The sequence below is a fragment of the Amblyomma mixtum genome, chromosome 3, assembly GCF_055824585.1.
Source record: "Amblyomma mixtum isolate Tamu chromosome 3, ASM5582458v1, whole genome shotgun sequence".
NCBI classification, from domain to species: domain Eukaryota; kingdom Metazoa; phylum Arthropoda; class Arachnida; order Ixodida; family Ixodidae; genus Amblyomma; species Amblyomma mixtum.
Genome location: NC_143014.1, coordinates 307,565,069 through 307,575,337, shown reverse-complemented (window position 1 = coordinate 307,575,337; position 10,269 = coordinate 307,565,069).

The window sequence follows — 10,269 nt, the reverse complement described above, 5'->3', positions numbered from 1 at the left end:
AAAACTGCATGTGCTTTCATTTGGAGTGTTTTTGTTCTGTAGGGTGCAAATTTTTTAGGTCTGTGAGATGAAGTGTGAAATTGAATCCTGTATAATCTGTACGAGCACTACTGCCAAACTGTACATAGAGGTGGCCGGGCTTTGTAAAGCCGCAGTTATGCGGCTTTTACCCGTCACCCCCTTTTCTCCTTGAGAGAGAAAATAAAGACGATTTGATTTTGATTTGAAATTGCCTTTCTTTCGTACAGGTTTGTCTGCAGCCAGGCCATCTTTCATCTGGATGGCTAACCGCCTCATTCTTGCTACCTTCACCTTTGAGTGTACTGCAAGTGACAGCCACACGGCCTTTGAGAAGGTATGCAGCCAAACGGACTCCCACCTCTCATGCTTCCTGGCATGCCAGGAAGCACAAAAACTGTGTGGTGTGCAGGAGCTCCCCTCCATCCATCAGGGGAAGGGTGCCGTGCAGGAAGAGCACCGCATCCACAAGAGGTGTGCACACCATGCCTGCATTTGCAGCTGCGTGGGAAAATTGCCACAAGCAAGGCATTCCATCTCTGATGTCTCCTCTGAAAATACCTGTAGAGCTTGTCAAAGAGTGTTTTGCAGAAGTGCTCCAATTCAGCTGTAGGCAGCTCTGCAATTCTTCTTTGCCACTTTGCTTTGCCGAAACTTGCCTATCATATGCTAGCGGCAAAAGTTCATCTAAAGCAGCAGCACCGGTACAGTGTACAACACTGGGCTCCATTCGGGTCGCTGCATCTACCACGGGCACCGTTCACTCGCGTGCTTGTGTCAAAGGCAAGGCAAGGTCCATCGCCTACGGTGAGGCGATGGACAAAAATCAGAGCTCGCCTCCGCCACATAGGCGGCAGAGCTCTCTTGGGTGAAAAAAAAAGAAAAGATCTATTAAGAGGCCCCCAACAAGCAAGGTTCTGAATACATCCCTTGAAAATTATCATGGCACTTTTTATTCACTGGAACTGGCATGGAATATCCTTAAAGACTATCGCGATGCAACAAACCTCCCAATTTCTCTGTCGCCTTAGCATTGTGCCTACAGGAGACCGACTTGGGAGTTACTTGGAAGGCACCAGTCACAGCACTCTAGGATAGTTCAGCTCCTATAAATTACATTAAGATGGCCTCTGCTCCTGCCCTCATGAAGGCAAATTCTGTTTTTGAAATGACTGCACTGAACAGAAGCATCACTGATTGCTGCTGCTTCCTTTGACAATCCACACACAATTCCTCGTAAGGCAAAATGGCTTGCACTGCAGTTGTAGCAAAAATCTCCATCTATTTTTAGAGATATCGGAGAGCAGGCAGGAGGTGATAAATCGTAATATTTTTCAAGAACTGCATGTGCCATCAACTGTACAGCTTCATTATTACTTCAGTGACACGATCATAGAAAGCAATGTGCCAAACTAATCATCATAGTGAAGGTATTCTGGAGCTGTTCAAATGCCAGCTTCTTGCCCTGTGAGCCTCTCCAACTGCACCCAAGTGGTTTTCGTGGTCAGCAAGAGCCATAGCAGAGTCTGTACGCAATCCTGGATGTATGTCCCCCCAAATCTTGAGAAGTGGTGAACCTAAGTAAAGAAAGCACAGTGCATACAAATGGCTAGATCCAAGCAATCAATTTTCATCCTACACGGCTTAGCAGCTTTTCGAGGTCACTGTCTTCCAACAAGTACTCATCAACCAGCAGCAGCTCCTGGCAATGCAGGCCAGTCATTGGGGAGATAGTAGTGCTGGCTTTGTGTTTATGACTTAAACACCCTCGCAGTTGTCAATTTGTGTAATGTACACATCTGATTATCAAAATGCTCCTTCTCAAAAGCTGAAAGATGTAAACAGATATTTACGAGTAATTCTTTAGGCCGCTCATACTCGTAATTGTTTGATGAAGACTGCAGAAGTACAGATAAAAAGTTGCGTTCTTCCTGCTCGCATGCATTTTTCACTGACTAGTTCAAAATGTGGTGGAACTCCTAGTTATTACAATTATTTAGATAACTCTGTTCACATAGCAGTATGAGAGCTATCCGAGTAAAATAAAGGATCATTCAGAACATATTACTGCTTTAATTTAGAGCAGTGAAAGTAGTGTATCCTGAATAAATTCAACTGAGTGCATACTTCCTGGAAAGCGTATAGTTATAATTCTTATTCACACTTGCGTGCAGGGTAGTGGTACAGATGTGTATAGCACAAGTCATAATCGTATATATTAAGAATATAATGCGTGCACTTCAAGACTTCCCTTGAGCGAATAACACTGGAAACTATTAAACACAAATCATTTGTAGTTCTAAGCTATAAAAATTTAGTGCATTTGAATTTCTCACCAAGGAATCACTGGCTGAAGCAGTGGAGTTGCTGTTCCAAGGATGTTGAAAAATGAAAAATGGAGAATGAGAAAATATTTTGCACTAGCACTTGTAATGCTTCACAAAAAGATAATTGCTGCAATATGTATAAATAGTTTGTGCTGTGTGATGCAGCACTCTCCACTGCACACAATGTAGATGCGATGCAAGCTGAACTGATGAATTATACTACAATCAAGAGGCTGTATACACAAGGAGCAACAAGTGGCTGTAATTGTTCAGCACATGCCTGCTCCATACACTGTCATAAGTCCTTGATTCCAGATTGCTAAAATCATTTGGTCTTATGCCAAAGTCTAGACTCTCTAGACAAGCACCCAACTTTCCAAGCACAGTAGAGAAGAGCTAAGAACACTACTGTGCTCCATTTGCAATTTGTAAGGGAAATTTAATGATAGTCCCAGCAACTACAGAGTAAAAAAAAACATTGGGATTTCCAGTTAGAACCAACTGATTTTTTCACACTATTGGAACTAATTGGGCACAAAACCAAATGGTTCCAATTGGGCAGAATACCAACTGGTTCCAATGGTGTCCAAAAATCAGTTGGTTCCAATTGAATTTGGAAACCCAATTGGACCAGCTAGGGTTATGCGTGTCATCCAAAAAATGGCCTGTTTGGAAACCACCTGGCAACATGCAAAGTTTCACACAAGACAACAGACATTAAAGGATACTTTCAGATAATTTATTTATTAGGAAAAGTCAGAAAAATGCATGTATTCTTGGCATTACACCTCCGTGGCCTTAACCCCAGACCTAGAAAGGACAGAAGACAAACTATTACTCACCAATAAACCACTTATTTTCAGTATAAAAAGCAGCTTTGAGCTTTGACTATAAGAGCAACGAAATGCAAACTGTACATGTACAACCTTCTCTTGTGTTTGTTACTTGGAAAAAAAAAAGGTGAAGAGTGCTGAATAAGAATGTTTTCCTAAATAACTACTGAAAATCTTTTCCCATGCCCTTGCTTGGGTGGCACAAAATGAAAAAGCAGGCAAAATACCAGAAGTGCATATCATACTAAGTGCACTGAACTATACATCCTGCACAGTATTTGTATACACACATACCGCTTGGCTGTTTTTTCACTTATAAAGTGATTGAAGGACTTCATGGCATTCACCATGAGTCTGTGTGGCAGGCCGTGTTAGTGCAGGTGCTCCTTGTAGCAATCTGTGAAAAAACAAAAAGTTACAAAGTTCAGTGTACCGATCAAATTAGCTTGCCATATGCCAATCTGCATGTTCCAGCATTTATGGCTCAAAGCTAACTAATGGTTACATCTGACGACAGCTAATGCGGCACTCGGTTATCCTGCACTGTCCAATGTTTTTAAAGCTTTCCAGTGGAAGCCGTACACTTTTGTATCCATGTATCACAAGCACATTTCTGTGCAAGTCAAAAAGTGCACAACCCTCCCACCCTTGCTGTTGTTTATAACCATATGATCTGACTTATGCTGCATTTCTGTACCTCCCAACATAGACACTTTCCACGGTGTCAGCGCTTCTTGTCTGGGGCAGTCCGGGTACCGAGGGCAGTGTTTTCCCGAAAACATGACAAAGTATGCAACATGTATACCCTGGTCATCACTTAATATCTAAGTAAAATGGTTGGTTGGTTTATGGGGTTTAACGTCCCGAAGCGACTAAGGATATGAGAGGCGCCGTAGTGGAGGGCTCCGGAAATTTCGACCACCTGGGGTTCTTTAACGTGCACTGACATCGCACAGTACACAAGCCTCTAGAATTTCTCCTCCAAAGAAAGAATAAGTAAAATGAAACCAAGTACATGCCTTTGCCTTCAAGGCACTTGTTTGCCAGTGCTGCTGGGTCCCACAGAGTCACAAGAAGGTCTTTTACAAATAGAGAGTCTTTTGCCCGGCTCTATATTGCTTTCCACACATGATCAGGGATTTTGAGTCCATTCCCAAGATCAAACTGTAAATCCAAAAATTAATAAGTTTGTTCACAATTGTTTCACATAAGTCACAGCCATGCATGTGTCATGCTTACATAGTAGTGCCAAATTCGAATTTGAATGGTGAAGAGTACCTCATAAATGTACATCACCTGTCCGTGAGCAAAAAAACCAAAGTTCACTCATTATTTTTGCATGCTGTAAGACATCCAAGTAGAAATTATATTCATCTCTCTCTGAATAAACAAACATAGCTGTAATCATGGCAGTTAGTTACAACACAAGTAGACAATGCACCCTTTTTTAAGTCTCCACTATTCCAACTGCCAAACATGAAAAGCAGTGATAAGTAAAACACAGGAGCTTACTTGCCCGTTCTTTTTAGCAAGCAATATTATTGGCAGTGCAAGACAAAACGCAAACTGACCCTGCATGCCTAAATTGCAGCCATCAAGCTCTCAACTTTACTGCATTGGAAAAGCTGTGCAATGGCTTTCCAAAATTGCCCCCGAACCTTGTCGGCTGATGAGTCCTCCAGCGCTTCATTGCTGCAACCAGTGGTCTTTGGTGAAGGTGGCGGGCTCTGTCTATGTGGCCCAGTATGGGAATTGTTGGCCAAGCTTTCCGTGACAGGTCTGCGTGGCTGAGGTGGAAGCCAATGCATATCATCTTTCGGGCATACAGCAGCTGTGCAGGTTTCACATATAACATGCTTAAAAGCAATAGCAGCCCATAAGTTTGAGCACAGCATGCATTCCTTTTACATTGCGTGCGAGCTTTGTCTTGTTGATTACAAAAACAGTACCCCTTGACAATGGTTGAAAAGTACCTTTCATTCCAGCATTGCGAAAAAATTCCCTCTGGACGTCAAGCTGAAAGGTACCATACCTTCATTCCTCATGTTGATTATATCTGCTAACGGCAGGAACTGAGGCGCCGCCGTCTCGAACAGCACCTGATGTAGTGGAATGTTGCGAGCAGCTTCTTCTAGATCCTCACAACCCGGGAACCCCACCTCTGGTGTCAGGCCCAGGTAGACGTTCGGAAAAGCTTCTAGCCAAAACTTCGCTTCGAGCCAGCCGCCGGCAAAGCCTTCAAGGTGTATTGGGTGGTAAAACTTAACTGTCTCTCTAATGAAGTTCACGGTGTCTTGAGTTGCGCTGCGGGAATATCTGACCACGGGGAGGTGCCGTTCGGCAGCCAAAACTACCTGCCTCTTACAGGCGTGTTTTTGCTGCTTGTGGTTGGGCCAGCGCCATCGGAGTAATCCAGTCCGATCGCGCCTGCTCCCATCGCCGAGTCATAGCCAAGGGCGTGGACGAGGGCCATGTCGACCGCTTCCGAGTATTCGTTGGCATAGTATGGGGGGCATCTGGAAGAGCCCCAGAGGCAGTCTTCCTCCAGCAAGGCTTTCCATCTGCTGCACCGTTCCAAAGCAACTGGGTTGTAGAAGATTGCACTGCAGCCACTGTACAAATATGAGAATGTATGACGATGATTCAGGAGGAACTCGGCAAACGTTCCGACATTGTCTAACCTCCTAAACACGTCTTTGCGGTGGCAGAACATGTCTACGATGTCATTCTCCCATGCTGCTGCATACGGCTGCGCCCATTCAGCTGCAGTTCGAATAGCAGATGAAGTGTCCGGACAGAGCTCCTGGGACAAAGACTGCATGTCCACGTTCAGCTGGCTTTTAGCTGACTATGGCTGGTTCTCTGTTGTTGCTGTCGATGGAACGAGCCAGTGCGTTTGCTACTGGTATCGAGCACACTGCGGGTCTGTAGTCTATCCTAATACGTGTTTTTCTCATGCTGGAGGGAACACGTCAATGGGCACGCACCTCGAGGGCCTGCGCGCTCAGCAAGGAAAGAAGGGAGTAGCCGGTGCCACTATGCACACCAACCTCTTCTTTTATGTTCATGTAAATAAAAAAAGGACATTTGCTTGGCCACAGCCCTTCTTTGGGTGCCACTGTACCATAGCGCATGCTAGTGCGTTATTGAACCTGTCTTTTATGCAAATGTTCGCCTTATTTTTATGGGCTGCGGTAAACGGAGCATACCTCATATTCATCTGATCATCATCATCAGCCTGACTATGCCCACTGCAGGGCAAAGGCCTCACCTATGTCTCTCCAATTAACCCTGTCATTTGCCAGTTGCGGCCAACGTATCCCCACAAACTTCCTAATCTCATCCACCCACCTAACTTTATGCGCTCCGTGCTATGCTTGCCTTCTCTTGGTATCCACTCGTTGCCCTTAAAGGTGCACTGAAGAGGAATTTGAACTCGTTTTTTTGCCGCGGGAACTCAATCTGCACGTTCCGAGCATTCTTAGAAACTTCGATTTATTGCCCTGTGTGGCTGATTTTCCTAATTAAATCGAATTAACGTCCGGCTCCCGCCTTTTTTTTTAATTCTCCCTTGTACGGTGGGCGGAGTCGACCAACGCGCGGAGTGCCTTTCAGCCAGTCCCGCGGCAGCTTGCCGCCCTGCCATCGGCGGAGTAATACGTAGTAGTCCGTAGAAGCAAATAGTCCGCACGTATTTTTATTTCTGCGGGCTTATTTTGCGGCTATATTATCTGCGAATGAAACTATTTATTCACGGAAACCTAAAAAACAAAATAAAGCGAAAGCAAAGCCTCCACGGAGCTGGCTGCAAGGCACTCCACGTGTTGGTTGACTCCGCCCACCGTACGAGGGAGAATTAAAAAAAAAGGCCGGAGCCGGACGTTAATTCGATTTAATTAGAAAAATCAGCCACACAGGGCCATAAATCGAAGTTTCTAAGAATGCTCAGAACGTGTAGATCGAGTTCCCGCGGCAAAAAGACGAGTTCAGATTCCTCTTCAGTGCACCTTTAAGGACCTAACACCTAACATTTTTCTCTCTGCAGCTCACTGAGTTGTCCTTAACTTAAGGTGAACCCGTTTCGTTAGCTTCCATGTTTCTGCCCCGCAGCTGCGATGCAGCTAGTGCATCAAGGTGGACCAGGGGTTTTGTACCCCTGGTCCACCTTGATGCACTAGCTGCATCACGTTCATGCAAGTTGGCATTTTGAATTACGCTTGTGGAAGAGGTGGATTTCGGAAGCAAGGCAGTTTATTACCTTTTTTCTGCCTGAAACGGTGCGCAACTTGTCACCTTGTACTGTTTTAATGACAGCATGTTTTCAGCAAAAATGAACATGCATATGTCACCATATATGGTGAGTTAAGCTGACTTCGCGAGGGTGGTTGATGCACGCAGATCTGAAGTAGCAGGTGTGACAAATGGCAATCAGAGCCAGTTGTGGTTATGAGAGAGACAGAAGACACCTTATGGCAAAGAGTGAGAGGGCGGGATATTAGGTTTCTTAAATGTCTGTGGTGCTTGCAGTATGCTAAGCAAGCAGAATGAAATGCATTGAGCAAGTGTGCACATTCTTGAGGACATTTATAAGCAGACATACCACGGCCCACATAGGATGAGGATATCATACATTTAAGCAAGACATAGGTAGGATACAAATACTGTTTCAGTGCCATTGCAAAAATTGTTTTCTAAATATATCAGCATGCAATTAACTTTTGATATTTTATAGGCAATATTAGTTTTAGAGATGTCATTTCGAATAATAACAGTAGCGATTTTTTGGTATCAGTCAGGGAATTGAACTGGAAGTAGTGAGAAATCTACCTGTATAACTGGGGCTCACAAAACAGAGCAGAGACGTCCCTGTATTGCGAAAACTTATAGCAACAAGGACGAGCAAGACGATTGGCTGTGTGTACCTAATCATTTTTGTCGTCCTTGTTCCAGGGTGGTGATCGTTACTAGCTTACGCACCTACATACAATGAGCATGCCATCATGCGGCTGTACAACTTAACTTTGCTCCACATTTCATGCTTCATGGTCATTGTGCATTTGCCAAACAAAAACAGAATCGCACATCCCACACGTCACCAACTGTTCACATACCTGGCTGTGGGTGTGGAGGTGTGTGTAGATGCGAAAGTGAACTGCATGTGGGTGCAAAGATGAATTGACAGCTGATATGTCCTTGTGAAGGTCTTCCTGCAGTGAGTGCACTTGAATGTCCTCTTTGCATGTGGATGCGAATGTACCTCACCCTATTGATCTTCTGGCAGAAGCTCTTGCTGCAATGTGTGCACTTGTATAGCTTTTCACTTGCAAGAGCGTGAAGGTGGTTCTTCAGGAAGAACTTTCTACAAAAGGTCTTGCTGCAAAGTCTGCAGTGAGAAGGCCACTTACCGCTGTGTGTTCTATGATGGTTCTTGAAGTGAATCGTATGAACAGCTGTGGCACAGCCACACATAGGTCACAGGAACCGCTGCCTGCCTGCTTGCAATTTCCTTGCAGGTCAGGAGCTCAATGCTCTCCCAGTAGTGGCAAAGCCTGCACAATGCATTAAAGCATGTTTTCTAGGTGAGGGATATGCCCTATTAATTTTGTTGGGAGCACTTTTGAAGCAAGACCAATGATTGATGCAGGTCTTTTAAGCAGGTGTTCTAATATTTGACAAAAATGATGCCACAGTTGGTGCATTAAAGCCAGACCATAAACATATCTGTTCTCGAGTCGGCATGGAGCTGAACAGTGCACACAAAAGCACATTTGTGGCATTAAGAAGCTCCACAGTTCATAGCTAAAGACCTTTTTCAAGTAAATATCACTTACATATTTTAATCAAACTTTCCAGTTGCTCTTTCAGGCATCCTATGTGTAAAGTTAGTAAATATGTGTGAGCACAAATAATAAAATACCGAAAAAATCAATGGATTGCGAGGCACAGGATTTGATTTTGAAATAGGCGTAAAAAATATGTCGCACTCTCCGATTTTCACTACTAGTGTGAAATAATGAAGTCTTACTGACATTGCTCTAATGTGAATTATTAACAAACAATTAACGAATTATAACCAAGCTTTGTCACCTTTGTCTTGTCCCTTTACACTTTAAGCCTTAAAGGCAAGTACAACTAAGTATGTGACTGTGCTTGCCTTAAAGGCAAGCACAGTCGCACTGCACCAGTGCTAGGGGATCACTGACATCTTCACATAGCTGCCACTAAACTTTAATAATCTCACTAAATTTAATGAGACTGGCCTGGTCACCACAAAAGCTTCTCTGAGAAAACAATAGCAAGTATAGGGCAATGCATACAAACTGCACCTTACAAATATTTTGAGGTGCGTGGCAGCAACAAAAAAGTGTGAGATGCTAGCAGAAACTGTTGCTCTTATTGCAAAGTGAAAATAATGTAAAAGATCATTTATTTGGAGTATATGAAAACTTCAACGGAGATTGAACAAATCAAAGTAGCTAAAGCAAACAATGTTGATGATGATGATACACGTTATGGTGCATAGGTTGCACTTTTCTAAACAGCGCCACGGCACAAGGTACTTTTTTTTGCACAAGGTGGGATCAGAGACCCATTGTCTAAGCATTTGGCAAACCATCACATAAAACCTCAATTGTAAAACAATACTACCTCAGTTTTGTTACAATGGTAAGCAAACATGCGAATTCACATTACAACAAATAAAGGCACACTCTTGAACACATTGCACTGCAGTGAAAAGGAGGAATGGCTTTGCCAAAAGTGATCCACTGACTAGTAACTTGCCTTTCATCGACTATGGCACAGAATCCTATAAATACAAAAAAGTGATATCTTATCACTGGCCAAATGTTCGAGGCATTCCTACTCATGCGCTTTGCTCTTTTAGGCTTTATCCATAAACACATAGAGAACTGTGACAAGATTATATAGACCAGTAGAAACAAAAATACATCAGCCAGGAACAAAGAAATTAATGCTGATGTTCTCATAGGGATTAGGACACCAGTGATAAATTAGGATCACAAAAGGAACTGGATTGTTGCAGTGCTTCTTGTATAATTCTGGTACCTGTGCTGCGTACGTAACCTGAC